Genomic DNA, 21,063 nt, shown 5'->3' with positions numbered 1-21,063 from the left:
CTGACAGTAAGGCCATTTGTGTGGATCTCTGCAGCTGAAATGTTCTACTTATGGCCCTTTCCACTTGTCCTTACAAATCTGGTGCAAAAATTGAAATCTTTAAATAGCTCCTTGTATTTACAGTAAACTCTTTAAGCTTTCATTCACTCGTTATTAAAAACATTTCCTATGGTCTCTAGTATGAATGAAGTCCTGTGAGTCTGTTTCTGTGGGGGGGAAAGCTCTGGCGCTCTTGTTTCAGGAAGTAGAAGTTAGCCAGAGGTGTGGGGTTGAAAAACTGAAGGATTTGGAGTAATCAGTATCCATAAGTGAACATCTTGCCTTTGATTGGCTAACAGCAATGCAATTCTACCACTGACTGCTCATCATGTGCCGCGTAACTTCCAGAAAATACACAAGTGAGACTGTAAATCTCATTTGTGAGGGAGTGGGCCAATAGAAGCAAACAGGTCGATAGATGCTTGCAGTTTGAAAACGGTGAAAGGGTGACTCTGATACACATTGCCTCATTGGCTTGACCAAAAGTTGATCTGTTAAAGAGCAAATTGCAGGTAAAAAATTTTTCTAATTCTTATAAAATGCTGTCCAAAAAATACTATTTAAAAAGCTTATTGTGGGTATTTCATTTTAAAATACGTAACAGCAGAGATTTTCTAGTAGAAAGTGACCTTTCTCAGCAAAACTTCTAAAAATGCTCTTTTTTCTAAATCTGAATCTCTGATGTATAAACTTCTTCCGGCTCTTGGACAGTACAGATGCTTTTTTCCTCCTCTCCTCCCTATCTTACTCTCAAGGCTCTTTGTCTGTCTTTGGGTGCACGGCTGCTTCTGCATTTTTTCGGAAAACTGGAAACTGAAATGACTAAAATGGATCTTGTCAGTTGGCAGTGTTGGGAACGTTACTTTAAAAAAGTAATTAGTTATAGTTACTGATTACTTTGTCAAAAAAGTAACTCAGTTACTAACTGAGTTACAAGATCATAAAAGTAACTAATTACCAACAAAAGTAACTACTTAGTTACTTTTTTCATTAAAGCATGCAAGAATTACTACAATAGTAAAATATAAATGACTAATGACTGGAACATAATAAAATGTATGTCCAAATGTTTTTATTAACCTGAATAATTTAAACAAATACGCACTTAACAGGAGGAACTACTAATAGGAACATTACACTAATCTAGACTATTAAAAGGTCACTGTGTGATATTTAACAAGACCCCAATCAGCTCAAATTTAAAATTGCAAATAGAAACACCTGTAAAGGTTCCCGAGCCTTTAAATGGTCTCTCTGTCTAGTTAAATTACAGAAATAAATGTAATTTTGCACAGCATTCTAATTTTTCCAGCTTCACATAATTGTGTGTTTTTAGCAGCATTTCTGTTGCTACTAATCTAGTAATGGTTAAATAAATAAATATCCTTTAAAATGACACTAGAAGAGGCACAAGCCTGATGGAGGACTTAAATGTACTAACTTGGGTCAGACCCAACCACAGAAGAGCTGAAGCTGGGTGGTAAACGCACACAGGTGGTTCTAATAACACCTGAGCTCCATGACGTCTGAGACTGATGCATCAGCGTTACAGCGGGACTAAAGACATGATCAGAAACAGGTTACAGCTGGATGATCTAGGAAGGTAGAAGATCAGGACGTCTGAGTGGTGAACAGGTGAGCGGACCTTCGGGACGTCCCGCTGTCACGCTAAGGGCACGGCTGCAGATCCGCAGATTCGCTGCTGCAGCAACAAATCTGCGGGGGGTGTGCAGCCGTAGATATTCATCACGTCTTCCTCGTTCTTCACGGGCCGTGATGCTCTTAAACATCTGCCTCTTTAGCTCCTGATCAGCTGATGATGACAGCTTCAACACACCGCGCTGCTTCACGCACGCATTTTCTTATCAGTAACAGAAACGACGTTTTGATAAAAGAAGACGTAATTAATTAGTTTGCTCGTTACAGAAAGAAAGATTTTTTATTAACGCGGTTATTTTAAACGGAGTTATTCCCGTTGTGTCTACAGAATGCAGTGACTGAGACCGTGAGGGTCTCCGCCCACCCGGCCAATCATGATCGTGTTTGTAAGTGCGTTACCGACACCTCTCTCTCCCTGGCTGCAGCTGACGTGTGGCGGTCGGAAAGCCTCACGCTGTTGCTCAATGTTCGACAAGCACATAGTAACGCACAACGTTCCGTCCCCAGTAACGGTAACGGCGTTGCAATGGCGGGAAAAGTAATTAATTAGATTATTCCGTTACCTATAAAACAACACCGTTAGAAACGCCGTTATACTTAAACGGCGTTACTCCCAACACTGTCAGTTGGTCACTTAACGTGATTGATAAAATTTTTTCAAAGATGAGAACGGGAGAAGGGGCTCCCGGATGCCCCTCTGGGACAGACCCAGCTGGTCATATCATGGACTCCTGGAAACAGTGGAACCTGATTTGCCTATCTCAGCTGTGTGTAGAGGATTCTGAAGACGTCTGGATATTCGTGGTGTTGGTGTCAGGTTTCCTGCTCTTTGGCCTAGGAGGCTTCCTGGCATACCGGAAAATTAACGAGCTGTCGAGGAATATTGGTGTTCTCCCCGAGCTCAGGGATGGACTACACCGTGCTGTGAATTCACAGACTCACATAATTGTCGAGATGAATGGTAAGCTTGGAACTTTGGCTGAGATTCATGCTTTGGCACAAAAGACGGATGCCATCAAAGAGAAAGTGGACGAATTAGCACGTATTGGGATAGATTAATTTACGCCATTATTGGGATTTTGAGAGGTTGAGGACCAACACAACTTTAGGACAGAGAGAAAATTATCTCTGTCTGGCCCCAAAACAATTTCTAATCTGAATCTGGTGCCCTTGAGCCTGTAAGGCTGCAACGAATACTCCCCCCTAAGAAGAAATGTAAAATGCTGCCGTCGCTATGGCAACTCTGTCTCCTATCCCAGCCTGGGTGGCTGTGAAGGCGGCCAAATCGTTTCAGGAGTCACTGTGCCCTCCAAACCTCAACGACCTCCTTCCCCTGTCCAGACTGAGGTGACAAGCACTGCTTATCGTGGCTGCAGGAACTGATGTGTGGAGAGTCCCAAACCCACCACCCCACCTACTGGACACTTATGTTGTGTAATGTCTGAAGTCTGTTGCATCTCTTTCTGAGGTGTTTTTTTGCATAGCAAAGCTGCCCTCCCCTTGGAGGGTAACTCTGAAGTGCCTTTTTTCCCTCCACCTGAACCAGTCCTCATGTTACCCTCTGATCTCTATTAAGGTAGCACGACTCAGGGTTGCGAATGACCACAGTCACCAATTCTTGTCATGTGTCTTTGCTTATGTATGTCTGATCTCTGAATTGTGTGTACTGAAACTCTAATTTTCCCTCTGGGATTAACAAAGCATCTTTGAATTGAATTGAATTGTAACCAAAGGGAGTTAGAAACTCAGCGCTGCCTCAGCTCAGTGTGGAGAGTGGGTAATTTTAGGTTAGAGAGGTCATGTTATCGAGTCAGTGTGTGTGTTTACTAGTTTTGGATTGTGTTCATTTTGATAAACTACAGTGTGTGAAGACTGTATCAACTCCAGTGTGTCTGGACATCGGGTCCACGGGTTTCCAGGTAAGAGAAACAACGCCTCTATCTCCATGCCTGAGGGCGTTTTGTGCAGCTGAAAAGACGAGACTTCTGCAGTCTACATCAGTCGGTACCGGAACAGGGAGGTCTGCGCTGGGCTCCGGAGACCCGTGGCGGGGTTTAAAAAATTAAATGCGGATTTCTGGAGCTCAGATCACAGTCAGAACCAGGTCAGAACTAGCGATGGGTACCGAATTCGGTACTTTTTAAGGTACCGACCGAATTCCATAGTATCAACTGAGCACCGATTCACGTCATTTGAAACGGTGCCTCGTTTCGGTACCCGTCCTTCATAACAAAAACTTAGCCTAGACAGCTGCGCATGCGCAAGAGCGTTATGTCATTGGTCGCTGCGAGCCAGTTGTAAACAGAGCAGCATGGGTAGAAAGAATGCACGCTAAAGCTTGGGTCCACTTCACTAAATGTGATGGGTAACTGGATGATGATGAAACCAGCGACAACGATCTAAGTGAGACATCCTCATCTTAATCTGCTCTGGTAGGTAAATAAAATGTTTAAGATAACGTTAGCTTGATATGGTAGCTTCCGTTCCACTAATGGTGCATTTGCTTTCTCCTCGGAACTCCAAATTTCCGAACAGAGGAACATGAACGCACTCTAAAGTTTGGCTTCACTTTACTAAATGCGACGGGTGATTGGGTGAAGATGAAACCAGTGACAACGATCTAAGTGTGAGGCATCATCGTTTTAATCTGCTCCAGCAGCTAAATAAACTGCTTAAGATAACGTTAGCTTGATATGTTAGCTTCCATTGCCACCGTTGTTATCAGCTAATGGTGCGTTCGCTTTCTCCTCGGAAATTCTAACTTCCCAGTAGGAAAAATCAAATGAAAAAGGACGGCAAAAGGAATGATGATACGCAGTAAATTTAGTTCACAGTAAAGATGTTTGCTTCAGTTTAATTATCAGCTTAAAAAACTACAAAGATGATGTTAATACAAACAGTTGAATGTTATTTATAGTGATATTTATCAAATATTGTTATATATTGAGAAAAATATATATTTAATTATAAAAGAGAATTAAAATATTAAACACTCAAAAGTATCTAAAAGTGGTACCGTTAAGTACCGGTATCGATTCCTAGGTACCGGGAATTAGTACCGAATCGATTCAAATGTCAAAGGTACCCATCTCTAGTCAGAACCGACTACCAGAAGTGACGCGCAGCTCAGCAGGCCAGCTGATTTCCGGGTCGGAAACGGATCAGAACTGCCGCACCAGGAGAGGATGCGTGGCTTTTAAAAATACCAGCTCGACTGTCTCGCTCGTGTTTGGGTCAAATCCAGCTCATGGAAGCTCGCATGAGCTCCAGAACTGGATCACAGGCGTCTCTCTCCCTCTCACTAAGAGCTAAACTACGTTACGTGAACGGATATTGACGAGTATGAGACAGCTGACAGACGCTCATTAGTATTAATATTATATTAACTGACTGATACTATTTTAACTGTCTGGTACACGATAGTAATCAGTACTATATTGTGATGTTAGCACAGAAGTTTAAGCTAATATGGTTAACTCACCAGACACCTGCTGCTCCTGCTACTGCTCCTCCTTAATCTCTGCTTTGGCCGATGGTTTCTCCCTCTGGTTTGTTTCTGCCCTCTGGGGCATGCAATAAACTCATAACTTTATGGTTTTGGACCATCATGAATATAATTGTAAACATTTAAATTTCCTCTGTGTCAGAGCTGGCATTAGAGTCCATACTTTTCTCTGGATTAAGCTAACAGGACTCCCTCAGCTGACGTCACTTGGTTTGGCCAAAAAAACATTCTCACAAAAATGACTCTAAAAGCCTAAATAATTTATGTATGTGTAAAAAAAAAAGTTCAAAACGAGTTTCTATTATGTTTCTCTAAACATTGGTTCATGGGAGTCTTTAACCTGCAATATGCTCTTTAAACCTGACATATTTTTTGTTTGTACCAGACTGTAAACATGTTCATTTCTGTAGTAAAGTTGGCATCTTAAACATGGGAGTCAATAGGAACTTCCTTCTTTCTGAAGCCAGCTCCTAGAGGATGAGGGATGAACTGCAGTTTTTGTCATATTTACATCAGCTTCACTTTTGGCTTGCAGAGTTTCCCCCTTGGCCATGCTCTGCTCTCTCCTGGCTGCTAAACCAACAACAGTCTTCCCCGTTCATAAGGTAAGATAGGTGAGTCCATGAATGCTAATTTACAGTGTGATGGAGATCTGTGTTCTTTTTTTCTGACACAAGCATTTCACCATCTATTTTCTATCGGTGGCTAATGCCGGACATAGGGCAGAAGACTATTTTCACCGTCAGCATACATGTGAAAGAGTGACCAACCGTATTTCAAAAATAACAAGTAAAAAACTGTTTCTCAGTAAAATTTCTCTTTAACTGATCAAAATTCTAAATGTTGACATGAACGTAGATGCATTTCACATTCTGGAGCTGTGCGACTAATTTAGACAATATTTACAAACTAGAGTTGCACCCATTTGGCCACTTTTCAACAAATGGGTTTTCTGGCTTAGTTGAAGATTTACAGTTAAGCCTAAAATCATTCATACTAATGCCAATTTTTGGTCTCCTACAGTTAGCAATGGATAAGCAGATTTCATTAGCCAGGAAATGACACAAACAAACAATAAATGAGGCATCATGCAAGAGATATTATTGATAAATGAGCCATTTTGTGGTTTTTATGAACATTCTTTTGCATTGAAATGATTCACACGCACCAATTCTCAGAAAGCTCTTTTATTAGTCATTAAAGCAATCAGATGGTTCTTATAATAGCTAACAAACTCGCTGCATGTCTCCACTGGGACTTTGGACCACTCCTTCCTCTTTCTGTGTCTTTCATTTTTGAAAGCTTCCTTGCTGTCACTCTGGTCCACGGTTCTCTTTTTAGATATTTTATTTCCCTCAAAGCAAAGGGTCTTGAGAGAAAAGAACTGCATTAGGATTCTACAGGAGGACACTGGGTAGGTCTGCAAGAAAACTCAGGCCAGTAAACCGTCCAAAAAGACAAGTATCAAAAGGAAAAAGCAAAGTAAGAAGTAGATAGCGATTGCTGTCATCATTCTGGGGTGATCCAAACAGGACTTAGACCAGAATAACACTAAGAATGCTGGAATTAAAATAAACAACAGACCAAGATTGATGGAAAAGATATCCCATCAAAAGTGGGTGGTTCTAACATACGTCCAACTATAGGCTATCTGGATAACCTATAGTTATCACGCACTGGATTTTCACCAAGGATGGTAATGGTACCAGAAAACAGTTTTTCTGCAGCTGAAATGGGCAAAACTAAAAATGAAGATTGAATAAAAGGGAAAACAGATTTTTAAAAAGTTGACTGAGAACCTAGTTAACTATCACTGTCCTTTCTCCACGATTCAGGCATCTAAATAAAATTAAAACTGTTGTTTTTAAAGTTAAAGAGTTTAATGTCACAAACAGAACTCAGAAGACCTGTAATGACGCCAAACACAGTAAAAGTATATAAAAAGAATCTTTTATTTTTTGTGAGTTACCAAAGGAGGGCGAGGCAGGAGACAGAGTCGGAGGGCAGGCGTGAGTCAAAACCAGATCGGCACAAGCAGGTACAGAGAGCAGGCTGGAGACGTGGTAGAAGACAGGCGATGGTCGTCATGGCAGGCAGAGTTCAAGGCAGGGGTCAGGAGAAAAACAAGGTCCGGAGTCAGAGATCAGGCAGGGTGGATCGCTGGAGAATTTACTGGCAAATGTTTTCAATAATCTGGCAGAGACTGGATAGCAGGATGGTTCTTTTATAGCAGGGGAAGCAGGTGTGTGAGATGAGCTGAGGAGTCAGGAGCAGGTGAAGTGGATGAAATTGATGACAGGAACAGGTGAGAAGAATGGAGTTGATTGTGGTTGCCAGGGAAACAGGGCTTGTCAGGAGCTTGGTGAAGGGACCAGGTGAGCTCAATGAAGGCTGAATGAGGAGGCAGAGGAGGGTGAAGGATGGGAGTCATGACATTTAAAGGGACTTTACGGACTTTTGAATTTTTATGCTCGCGATTGCCCCCCTCAGGCCAAAAGCGTAATGACAGCTTCAATAGTAGGCTCGTGCACGAGGTGCACATGCTGTAAGTGCACACTCCTTAATGAAAATAACAGCTGAGACCATGGACGTAATTTTGGGGGGGGGACAGGGGGGACATGTCCCCCCCACTTTTTCCAAAGTCAAGTTTTGACCCCTGCACTTTTTACCATCCAAAAACAACGTTACGCTATATTAAATTGACACTGGTTGAGCTCTAGGGCCAAGAGGAAAACAACCGTTTGAGTTGAAGCCTGTTTCCCATTAGCGCATACTATAAAGATACCCCCCCCCCCCCCCCCGTGTCCCCCCACTTCTAAAGTGAAAATTATGTCCATGGCTGAGACAGTCCTGTGTGTGTGTGTGTGTGTGTGTGTGTGTGTGTGTGGCCCGGACGACAGAGGACAGGAGAACGCGCAGCTAATTAATTAAATAATTTGGTTCTGTACCTTTCTCTTCAGCAGGGGCGGCGTTAGGCCCGGCTACTTGGGCTGAAGCCCCGGATGTTTCATGAAAAGCCCCGGATCTAAATCGCGGAAGTAAAATGCAGTACCAAAGTCAAACAGAGAGGGAGCAGCTGGCAGTAGTTTGTATACAGCCTGCCTGAGCCTCCACCACTGAAGAAGAAGCCCTTCAGCAGCTGGCTTCTTCTACACTCTCTGCCTGAAACGCATGAGTGAAGATGGACATAAGGACGTTTTTTTAGACAAAAAGTACAACGACAGAACCCCAGCTTTGATGAGACTGGTGTTGACTCAGGTTTGTGAGTCTTATTTGAAAAAATTTGTTGTGCTGCTGGTTTGCCTAAAGTTAGCTTACTATCAGGTAACGTTGTTGGAGAAAGAAAGGGAATATTTACTATCATCTCACACTAAACACTAACAGGAACAATACTCTGCCCTGAAAATGCTTCAGATAAAAAAATTATGTGGTACAAGACAAATATGATGTTGACTAGTGCATGTCACGTGTGTGTGCTCGTGCACGTGCGTGTGTGTGCGCGAGTGTGTGTGTTAAGCCCCGGATCTTCTTCAGTCCTAAATCCGCCCCTGCTCTTCAGCACAGCCGACAAAGGTTTATGATGGGTCAGTCCTCCTGCATGCTCAGATCATTCCCTGCCCTTGCTTGAAAAATTGTTCCAAAATAAAAGTTGAACCCACATCTTTTTTGTCTGTGAATTCAATGCCGTTCGGCGGGTCTCAAATAAAAAATTGGCGTCTTATTACTGTAAAAAAATATACCATTAATGTAAAAAAGAAACTCTAAATGAACTATGTTCACACCCAGAATCAAACCCAGGTCTTCTGCATGGGAATCAGACATATTACAAGGTGAGCTACACTCTAGTAACTTTCACAGTATCTGTAACTTTTATATCCTTGATGACAGCTGAAACAACGTCAAACCAAAGAACGGTTCGGAGTGAAAATGGCTATTTTGTTGCTAATGTGCAGGAAATATCTAGAAGAAAGTTCTACAGAAAGTAGCTAAGGGTCCTCAGAAATGTAGCTAGGTTCATCACTAGGTATTAGGAACAGCGACAAAGTCGCTGAGTTGGCACTACCTCGCTCTCTGCTGCTAAAGCTACGGATAGCAAATGCTACGGGCTATGCCTGAGCGTGAACGCGCATGAAGAAGCCTGCTCGACCCGAGCAGCTCTCTTTTTCTGTGATTTTACAGAAAAACAGGCAATCACAGTAAAAATGCCAGGGCTCATTCTACAGGACCAGGGCATTGCAGGAGAATGTATGAAGAAGAAATTTATTATTTCTATACATGTTTTGGCTGTCAAACTTCCATAATGCCCCTTTAAAGTATATTTTTTAATCATTTAAAAAAACTCATCATCCCTTCAGACGCATCTCTAAAGTTTCAAAAATAGGAAGTTTAAGATAAACAAAAAAAAATTATTAAAAAAATACTCACTGACTTACTTGTAATTGTCTTCGGGGTTCATTTAATGTTTCACCACGGACATAAAATATGAAAACACTTAATAGTACAGGGATTTTAATTTCTTTGAACATTTTAGAAGCTAGATGTGTTGGAAAAGCAATTTGGAGAAGACAGCCTGAAGTCACAAAAGTCTAACAAACCAGCAGGAAATATTTTAGAGCCCACTGATTTTATTGAAGGAGACAATTACAGTTACATCAGACTCTTATAATGGCTTCAGAAAACAAGCTTCAAAGTAATCATTCTCCCCTTTAGGAGCATTTCCTTCTGCTTTTTCTCATGAAGATGTTTGTCAGAGGGAGGCAAAGGTTGAGGATAAAAACGATGTTAAAGACAAACATCTTTTCTCTTCCAAGATGCTGAACGGCCAACATGAATTAATTTTACACGTGATAATTTATTTTCTTGAACATAACCCCGTTCTGCCTCAGGTTAGGATTCCAGAATAAATGGATATTGTCATTAGAGCGGGAAGTGGTGTACTTTCAGGGCTGCAGCGTCCCGTTTTGGAGGCTGAAGGATAACTTAATTCAACAGTAACATTAATAAAGGAGGAGAAAACAACTTCATGCTTTTCATAGACAGAGAGGCCAACAAAAACATGTTGATTTGTTATAGAAACAAAATCAGAAACCAAATTTCAACTTGTTTATGTTTACATGAAAGGTAGTGTTAGCTCTGCAGTACATCTAGTACATCCACATGAGAAAAGTGGGGAATTAAAGCTTTTAGAAACCAATGCTAAAAATTTGCCACAAACTTGATCCGGCATCAGGGAATCGGCATCAGGGGCCGTTTACAATGGTCAGAATGTGTCAGTAATGCGGCACAATCGTGTCCTTTGTACAAAAGATTACACTATGGCGGTGTAAAGGGGGTTTGGGGGCAGTCTCTGTGCAGCCGTTGACTTCCGTTTAACTTGGACATAACTTGCTTTATATTGCAATTGAAGCTGCACTTGTTAAGTTTTTTCACAAGCCACTCCTCCACAGTCTTTGTGAACTATCTAGAGATCTGAACTCCAGGTCTAACGAAGAGAAGCTGCTGGAGCTCTGCATCACTCCGGTTTATCATCTCAGCTGATTCTGTTAAAAAAGCAAAACATATTGCCCGTCTTTACCTTCATTTTCAAAATAGTTCCCCACTGGAGCTAAGCATCAACTCCCCACGTGATTTTGACACCCCCTGCTGTAGCGCCAAGGCATAATATGCATTCCCAAGTGGGGCATTGCGGCAGCATCACTCCCAAGCATGCCAGCAAGAATCCATCAAGATTCCTGCGTCACCATGCCGCCTCGGCAGTCAAGTCGGGGACACCCTGCATAGGTCAGCAGACCAACACAGGGCCACACATCACTCACTCACACCTAGGGACAGATTAGAGTAGCCAATAACCCAACTGCATGTTTGTGGTCTGGGAAGAAACTAGAATATCTAAAGAAAACAAACAACTGCATGTGAATATCGAGTCTAAGCAAAAAGTGTTGGGAAAATGAGTAGAAATTTTGTTTTAACAATGTGTGTGTAGATTCTCAGTCGCTGGTGGAGTCACTGTTGTTACTAATGAGGTCATCAAGGTCACATGAGTCCCTGGTCCCTCCCTTTATTTAGCTCCTTGTTTGTGGAGCTAAATAAAAGGAGCAGGAAATACGTCGCAAGATGTGGTAAAAGTGTGAGAACATTTTTAAACTACACTTAAATGCAAATTATACTCAGCACTTATAATCTAGAAGATGTATAGATCGTTTAGTTTAATTTTCATGTTTTTATCTTTTGTGATTCCTATCTTCTTCTTCCCCTTCTGATGGGGTGGCACCCAAGTGCCCACTATGGACAAGCCGGCACTGGTTTAATTATCATTTTTTTAGACATGTTACTATTGTTTAACCATTTATATAATTATGATAATATGTGCTGTTTAGTTTCAATGTTGTTGCTGAGAATGTTGATTCTACACTTAATTATTTAAATTTCCTCTGGTATAACTCATATCCTGCCACCTTGAGCGAGCAGTGCAAGTCTGTAAAATGCTAAAAAAAATACTAAAACAAGAAAAATATACTATCCCTCTACGGGCCGAGGCCGTGAATATGCTCTAAGGTTTATTTGTTTTGTAGAACATTTATGCTGCATTTGCTCACAACCCCCTCCACAAAACAGCCTCCCTCTGGGCCTGGCTATGGTAATAGCTTTCCCTGATCTGAATCTGAGGTCACTTAATAAAATTCATTAGGCATTCTACGAGTGGTCACTTCATTTTCATTCCTAGTGAGCAAGAACTTCTGCTGGCTTAAATACAAGGCATAAACAACATCCTGAAAAAACAACACATGAAACTTAGGATTTGCAGACAAAACAATCAATGCCAAAAAGAAGATTTTGGTTCATTTGCATTTTCTGTAAGGAGTGGACCACTTATTCTGAATGAACTTATGTTTTTCTAAATGGCCAGAAATATATATTTTTTATTGACCAGTGTGGTTAACATTAATCATTAAACATCTGGTCAATTTAAACTTGGTTTTATGTTTAGCAATTTATGAAAATAAATACTTTATATTTCATTACGTAGGGTTTTGTTAGCCAATCAGAGGTGAGAAATTTGCATAATCAATATTAATGAGTAAAACTCCAGATCCTGCTGTTTTCCACCCTTCCGACACACACTTCAACCTGATGAAATCGGAGCACAAGACCTGTTTCCCCACAGAAAATGACTCAAAGCATTCATTCATACCAGAGACCACAGCAGATTTTTTGAAATAAAAGAATAAATGAGTGAGTCCTTTAACGTATTTTTTGCACGACTACCAACCGGCCAAAGGGACTGCAGATGGAACTTTACCACTGGCTAATTCTTCCTCCTGTCGCTCTGACATCATGATGATTACATACATTTAGAAACCAAAATCACTTATCTTGTATTGACACAAGTTACCGTATTTTCCGGACTATAAGCCGCTACTTTTTTCCCACGCTTTGAACCATGCGGCTTATAATGAGGTGCGGCGTTACTGAAGATTTTCCTTCACCTGCCAGGGGGCGCTTTAGCAGAAAGTGAAACAGGTGGAAGTCAAAAGTGGAAATCGAAGAAAGTGCTCATTTTAATTTAGCACATGCAAGCAGCCGGCACAACAAAGAATTGTTTTCAAATCCATACCCCCTCATCATGGTAACCACACGTATGAGCTCATATGTTGCCGCATTTAAGTTGAAGGCCATCGATCTGGCAGTAAAGGAGGGAAACAGTGCTGCCGCACGTAAGCTTGGCATGAATGAATCCATGGTTCGGCGCTGGAGACGGCAGCGGGAAGAACTCATTCAAGCCAGCTTAACCCGGGATGATGACAGCAACACGGACAGTGACACTGACATCGCCACAGAAAAGGTATGTGACGAAGCTCTTCTGAGGCTGTTCAACTCCGACACTGAAGAAGAGGACTTTAATGGCTTTAGTGTACAAGAGGAAGATGAGAGCGAATGACTTCTTCTGGTAGGCAAGTGTGTTTTATTTACTAACCAGGCATGTTTTGTGTGCAGTTTTTATTTTCTAATCATCCAGGGCTTATTAATGCTGTGTCAGCGCTGTTCTTTTCTTCTAAACATGCAAATTACCGGTAATAACGTGTCAGTTCTGTTTTTATTTTATAACCATCCAGAAATATGAATGCTGTCAGTGCTGTTTTCTTTTGTAAACATGCAGGCACGTTCACCCGTGTTTAAAATTTGTTTTGTTGAATTAAAACAACAATGAAAAACCTCCGTGTAGCGTCTTTCTGTCTAATTATCTTATGTTATGGCCAAACATGCGGTGTGCGCCGGAGACCCGCATGTGGCTGCTGCTCCGCAGCTTGTATTTGAGTGCGGTGTGTGTGTGTGTGTGTGTGTAGAAAACCTTTTTTTTTTTTTTTTTTGCTGGAGCGGCTTATATTGTCCGGAAATTACGGTAGAAGAAGAAGAAGAACAACAAAGTATCATTTCTATAGCGCCTCTCAAGATAAAAATCACGAGGCGCTTTACAAAAACAAAAAATGTAAAAATATAAAAAGCATTTAGAAAATGTTGAAAAATATATTTAAAATGAGCAAAAATATGCAATTGTGATTAAAAAAAATTTAAGAAAGAGAGAGAGTGAACATGAAAGAGGGAAATCAGTGGATCCTGAGGAAGGTGGAATAGGTGGGGAGGGCAGAATAAAGAGAGAGTGGTGAAGAAGGTCATACAAAAGCCAAACAGGTGAGTCTTCAGCTGCTTTTTGAAGGAGACCACTGAGTCCACTGATCTCAGGCTCAGGGGGAGAGAGTTCCAGAGTCTGGGGGACACAGCAGCAAATGATCTGTCACCTTTGACCTCTAGCCTGGTGCGTTGCACAACCAGTAGGCTTTGATCACTGGACCTCAGGGACCTGCTGGGGGTGTGGGGACTAAGAAGATCACCAATGTAAGATGGTGCTTGTAATGGTGGTAATAACTAACAAGATGGCCTGTTTGATACATCGCCTTCTAGAGTCCTACAACCCCCCAAGGTGCTTTACAACACAATCAGTCATTCACTCATTCAAACTGTGGTGGTGATGAGCTACAATGTAGCTACAGCAGAGGTGATCTGCAAAGCACTGGCGCCACCGGTCCTTCTGACCACCACCAGCAGGCAAAGTAGGTTAAGGATCTTGCCCAAGGGCACGACAGCAACATTCCCTGCCAGAAGCCGAGATCGATCCTACAACCTTCCGATTACTGGGCAACCCTTTCTACTTCCTGAGCTACTGCTGCCCCAGGGCAGAGAGAACAAACAGTTCTCAGTGAAGTTTACCTCTTCATGTGTCTAAACTAAAAATAATTCTGCTGTCTAACCATATCTAGTACAACAGGAAGGTGAGTCATTAAAAATAAATTAGAAACTGACTTGTGCAGAAGGAGTGAAAACAGGCAGCAGATGTTTCAGACTCCAGAAAAGGTATGTCGTAGCTATGTAGATCAGGGGAAGAAACATGGCTGAAAATACTTGATTTTAATTGGGCTAATCAAAAACTTGATATGTGGGGTGACAAAAGGTTATTTTAATTTGCCTGAGGCAATCACTTTGATTACATAATTGTAGAATCAAAATTACAGTTTGCAGACTAATTTGAATATGTTAATCACAAATGCATAAAACTGGTACCCGTCATGTCTCCCGCCATTCAAAGCTGCACAGCCCCAGCACAGAAGCTGGGTAAATTATTGAAGAATATCTACATATTTAATCTTATAAGTACCAGATAAAATGATGAATAATTGACCAGTTAGCTTATGATATCCCTGTTAGCCAGAACAATTCGCTTTGCAGCCGTGTGCTTTCTCAAATTTCATGCTTGTGAGTTATTTACACATCACTCCTTTTCAAGTGCAAGTTGAAATGCAAACAAACCTCCAAAGCAAAGGCACTGATGAAGCTTTACTGCCGTGAAGCCTTCAGTTCTTTGAATAAAAGAGTTTAGCCGTCTTGAGTCTTTGTGGGAATAAAAAATAGCCACTAGGTGCAGCTGATGTTATTTATAGCAAGGAAATTATTTAGTACTGAGAATCCACTTGCTTTTCAGCATTTTATAGGGTCAATTAGACTCGGAGATGAGAAAAAAAAGAAAAACAAAAAAAATCATTAAGTTTGATCCATCGACATCATCGATATATATACTGGACAATTCATTTCCATAGGCTCCAGTAACACGTTTTTGTGCCAAAATGGGAGGTGGCCACCACCTCCATTTTGACCGTGTCACAGGTTCCGTCAAGCCCAGACAACTCCGCAAAAGGGAAGAGAGGTGGAGCTGAGGGTGTGGCTGTAAGGCTGGGATCAACTGACGACACCCGGTCGAACTAGCTACAAGCTAACCTGAAGCTAACGCGGAGGTAGGAGCTAAGCCAACGGAGGTAGCAACTTAGCTACAACCGGAGTTAACTGTGCACAACACCAGAGCTACTGAGTCAGAGATACGCTGCGCTGACCGCTGGGTAAAACCGGGTGGAAAACAGAGGTCTCCCGAAAGCTGCTGAAAGCCGGCAGCCCGCGCAGCAGACAGAAGCCGCGATCAGACAGAGATGCGCGGAACTGCAGGGAGGGGATCCGGGTGGAAAACATCGGTCTCCCGGGAGCTCCACAAGCCGATAGTCGGAACCCAGCTCCACCAACATGTTATATTTCAACCCATTTTCTAAAGTGCAGCATTATGTTAAATGCACTGGGTTTTACCCTATTACATTTGAATTTCATGGTTAAACAGTACATATTAAAATCTAAGCTCAGCTCTACAGTGACCTCAAATACATAAATACAATTTTACTTACCGAAAAAAATGAAGTGGAGACTCCTTGGACACTCTGTTAGTGCAATTAATGCCACAGCAAGTCATTTTGTCCAATAATTGCACTAAAAATATCCAAAAAAGAATACACAAACACAGAGACTCAAAATCCCAGAACAGTTTCCAAGCCAGACCGAGGCTCTACTGAGGCCTTTCCATGGAGCTAGCTCTGTGGTCACGTGGGTGATGCTCATTAATTATACAGAATTTTTGGCTTTTAATACACTTAAACAGAAGTTAAAGTTTATTAAAAGCTTCTGAGTCAGAGCTTCTGAGTCAGAGATACGCCCAGTTGACCGCTGGGTAAAACCGGGTGGGACACAGAGGCCTCCCGAGAGCTCCACAAGCCGGTAGCCCGCGCCGCTGCAATCAGAGATGCGCCGAGCTGCAGCTGGAAAGAACCGGGTGGAAAACATCGGTTTCCTTCTGAGAGATCCACAAGCCGGTAGCCCGCGCCGCAGACAGGCGCCACTGCAATCAGAGATGCGCCGAGCTGCGGAGAGGGGACCATACCGATAGTTGGAGCCCAGTTCCACCAACATGTCATATTTCAACCAATTTTAAAAAGTGCTGCGTAATGTTAAATGCACGGGGTTTTACCCTATTAAATTTAGATTTCATGGTTAAACAGTACATGTTAAAATCTAAGCTCAGCTCGTGCAAGAGCGGCAGTGACCTAAAATCATCGACATAAATACATAAATATAATTTTACTTACCGAAAAAAATGAAGTAGATCCAATCCCAAGCAAATTATTTAAAGATGCATTTCCTTTGGTTACTGCCCCCCTTCTATATGGATTTTGAGGTTACTGTAATCAAACCTTTACTTAAGAAACCTTCTCTGGATCCAGGTGACGCAATGAATTATAGACCAATATCTAACCTTCCAATTCTCCTCTTGTGATTTGGCGCTATATAAATAAACTTGAATTGAATTGAACTAGTAGGAATTTAGCATCTTAAATCATAAAGGTGTCTCCATCCTTCAGTGCTAACCCTGACCAGTTGTCAACAGCTGAACTTTTCTGTCTTTTTACAGAAACTCAATAAAGGCTATCAGTCAAATATAATTAAAGGCATCGTTCACCAAAAAAAAATAAAAAATCAGCAGTAGAGTGAATTTTTAAAGCAAAATCCCTGAAAAGGAACAATATATATTTTGGTAGTTCAAAACCTTTATAGAATGTAATCTTGTCTTTTATCAACAACTTATAGAATGTGTGTGTGCCTTATATATGTTAATACAGATGTGAAATCAATTTATGTATAAAAATCGTGAGACCGTGATTATTCCTCAGAGGATAATCATACCAGTAAAATTTATAATCGTTGCAACCCTAAGCACCACTACAGGGTTGGCCATTTATATGGATACACCTTAATAAAATGGTGTAACAGAATGAAATGATCATCTTCGCTACAATGGGAACGGTTGGTGATATTAACGTTCGGTTTGTGGCACACAGTGTTGGGAACATTACTTTAAAAAAGTAATTAGTTATAGTTACTGATTACTTTGTCAAAAAAGTAACTCAGTTACTAACTGAGTTACAAGATCATAAAACTAACTAATTACCAACAAAAGTAATTACTTAGTTACTTTTTTCATTAAAGAATGCAAGAATTACTACAATAGTAAAATATAAATGACTAATGACTGGAACATAATAAAATGTCCAAATGTTTTTTATAAACCTGAATAATTTAAACAAATAAGCACTTAACAGGAGGAACTACTAATAGGAACATTACACTAATCTAGACTATTAAAAGGTCACTGTGTGATATTTAACAAGACCCCAATCAGCTCAAATTTAAAATTGCAAATAGAAACACCTGTAAAGGTTCCCGAGCCTTTAAATGGTCTCTCAGTCTAGTTAAATTACAGAAATAAATGTAATTTTGCACAGCATTCTAATTTTTCCAGCTTCACATAATTGTGTGTTTTTAGTAGCATTTCTGTTGCTGGTAATCTAACGGTTAAATAAATAAATAAATAAATATCATTTAAAATGACACTAGAAGAGGCACAGATCTGATGGAGGACTTAAATGTACTAACGTGGGTCAGACCCAACCACAGAAGAGCTGAAGCTGGGTGGTAAACACACAGGTAGTTCTAATAACACCTGAGCTCCATGACGTTTGAGACTGATGCATCAGTGTTACAGCGGGACTAAAGACATGATCAGAAACAGGTTACAGCTGGATGATCTAGGAAGGTAGAAGATCAGGACGTCTGAGCGGTGAACAGGTGAGCGGATCTTCGGGACGTCCCGCTGTCATGCTAAGGGCACGGCTGCAGACCCGCAGATTCGCTGCTGCAGCAACAAATCTACGGGGGGTCTGCAGCCGTAGACTATTCATCACGTCTTCCTCGTTCTTCACGGGCCGTGATGCACTTAAACATCTGCCTCTTTAGCTCCTGATCAGCTGATGACAGCTTCAACACACCGCACTGCTTAACGCACGCATTTCCTTTTCAGTAACAGGAACGACGTTTTGATAAAAGAAGACGTAATTAATTAGTTTGCTCGTTACAGAAAGAAATATTTTTTATTAACGCGGTTACTTTAAACGGAGTTATTCCCGTTGTGTCTACAGAATGCAGTGACTGAGACCGTGAGGGTCTCCGCCCACCCGGCCAATCATCATCGTGTTTGTAAGTGCGTTACCGACACCTCTCTCTCCCTGGCTGCAGCTGAAGTGTGGCGGTCAGAAAGCCTCACACTGCTGCTCAACGTTCGACAAGCACATAGTAACGCACAACGTTCCGTCCCCAGTAACGGTAACGGCGTTGCAACGGCGGGAAAAGTAATTAATTAGATTATTCCGTTACCTATAAAAGAACGCCGTTAGAAACGCCGTTATACTTAAACGGCGTTACTCCCAACACTGGTGGCACATTAGTATATGTGAGGGGGTAAACCTTTCATGATGGGTGGTGACCATGGTGGCCATTTTTAAGATGGCCATCTTGGATCCAACTTTTGTTTTTTCAATAGGAAGAGGGTCATGTGACACATCAAAGTTATTGGGAATTTCACAAGAAAAACAATGGTGTGTCTGGTTTGAACATAACTTTGTTCTTCCATGAGTTATTTACAATTTTCTCTTTGTTCACAGCCATTGACATGTCAAAGAGATTAACGCGTGAGGAGTCGATCGAAATTGTGTTGATATCTGGCAAACGCAGTAACTGGGCCACTGCAGCAGATTTCAGTGCAAGACACCTTACAGACCACTCATCTTCCATGCTACAGTTAGCAAACTGCTTACTAAGTTTCACAAAACTGGTTCAGAGTTGGATTTGTCAAAATGTGGATGCATGAAAACTGTCACTAATGAAGAAACATCAGTAGCTGTCCTAGCTTCATTCAGCAAGAGCCCACAGCGTAGCACTCGCCGCATGTCACTGGAGAGAGGCATTAGTCGAACATCCCTTCGACGGATATTAGCTACTCACAAATGGCACCCTTACAAACTCCAGCTACTGCAGCATCTCAACGTGGATGACCCAGATCGGCGCACAGAATTTTCAGAATGGGCAAAACAAAAATTGGAACAGGACCCTCAGTTCACGCAGAAGATTTTGTTCAGTGATGAGGCAAACTTTTATGTGAATGGTGTAACGTGAGGAAATATGGGTTTTCTGTCACAAAGGTGGTGTTGGACTCAGCTGGGTCAAAGCTGGGTCATTGAGAACTTTCACCCACAGATTAAGACCTGAACGCCAGCGAGTCTGGGAGGAAACCATAACATCTGCCACCTGCGGTACCAGAAGAAGGAGTTCTCATGGACAAGTAGTCATAACAAGTCAAAACATAAAGTTTAAACTTCCTTTTCTTGTTTTGAATGTTAAAAGTTTAATCATCAATTTGCTCATTATAAATGTGTTTTAATCAAATGAATGACTATTATGCTTTGGGGTAATTATAAGAGATTTAATGAATCCATAAATAGATAATGTTGAGAGTGTTTGTTGCTGACCTTCACACACACTCAAGCACACACACCCACACACAGATTCTCACAGTTAAACTCCAAAACACATTTGCTGACGCACACGTTTGCTTTGAGAAGAGAAAGGTTTTTGGTAAGTTTCAGTCTTATGATTTGAGTTTGTGTTTGACTACGAAAGAGAGTGGACCTGAAAACCAAAGGGGGGGCAGAGCCGGTTGGCTCGTTTCTTCCCCCCTTTTACGCTGTTCCTGTCAGCCAGACAGAATAGCTGAATCGCGACTTCTAACGCAGACTCATTACCGAGTCTTTTGATTTCTGAGTGAATTAATTTAAGAAAGCGCATCGACAAAATGCTTTACCATCAACGTGTACCGACGGCAACTCTGGACCGGTTCCGTTCGACACCTACGTCTCTCCTGTCATCCGCCGGTGTCATCTGGATGAACCACAACATCCTCCACGGCCCAGATCCGAAAGAGGGTCCACAAGAGTTCGGTGAGACAGAGCACGGTGTTTAGCGTTTGATGCAGTTCTCTGATAAGACCTAAGTTTATCCAAACTATCACTTCACTCAGACACCTGTTTCTTCCTGAAGCAAAATCAGATGCACACACGCATTCATCTCACCTCATGTTCAATTCTCACGACACTTTGCACACACACGCATCCATAACCACATCCTATTACTCTCAATCTTCATTCACCAACAGAAGGTCTATTTGAGCAAGAACAGCATATGAACTGTTGAAGATTGTCCCACAAGTTGCCAATGTTGATTGTTATTTCCTGTTTGTCAATTTCAAAATCATTAGTTTAATTTGAAGAATTAAAACCTTTAATTGTCAAACTGGTTTCCTCATTGAACTGAAACACAGACACACAGATATTATCGTCAGTTTATCGATGAAAACAACCTTTGAGTCTTCTTAACAATATAACTGAGTAAAGACAGTTTCTTATTTTAATATGGCTGAGCCAGCAAATTTTCTTTACAAATATGGCGAGCGTATCCAGACTTCTATATCTGCGATGTATCTGATTCCAAACATCTAAAAGCTACAAACAACGCTTTTCTCTGTGTTTCACTTTGATGTCTTA

The 21,063-nt window shown here is 41.4% G+C and overlaps 1 protein-coding gene across 1 annotated transcript in view; it reads right to left on the bottom strand.

Annotated features, from left to right (window-relative positions):
- eys (eyes shut homolog) overlaps positions 1 to 21,063 on the bottom strand; it is a 370,767-nt gene that overhangs the window by 31,833 nt on the left and 317,871 nt on the right. The window lies entirely within an intron of this gene.

This window comes from Nothobranchius furzeri, chromosome 12, assembly GCF_043380555.1.
Source record: "Nothobranchius furzeri strain GRZ-AD chromosome 12, NfurGRZ-RIMD1, whole genome shotgun sequence".
NCBI classification, from domain to species: Eukaryota; Metazoa; Chordata; class Actinopteri; order Cyprinodontiformes; family Nothobranchiidae; genus Nothobranchius; species Nothobranchius furzeri.
The sequence above is the reverse complement of the archived record's forward strand: the minus strand, read 5'-3'. Positions and strand labels throughout refer to the sequence as shown.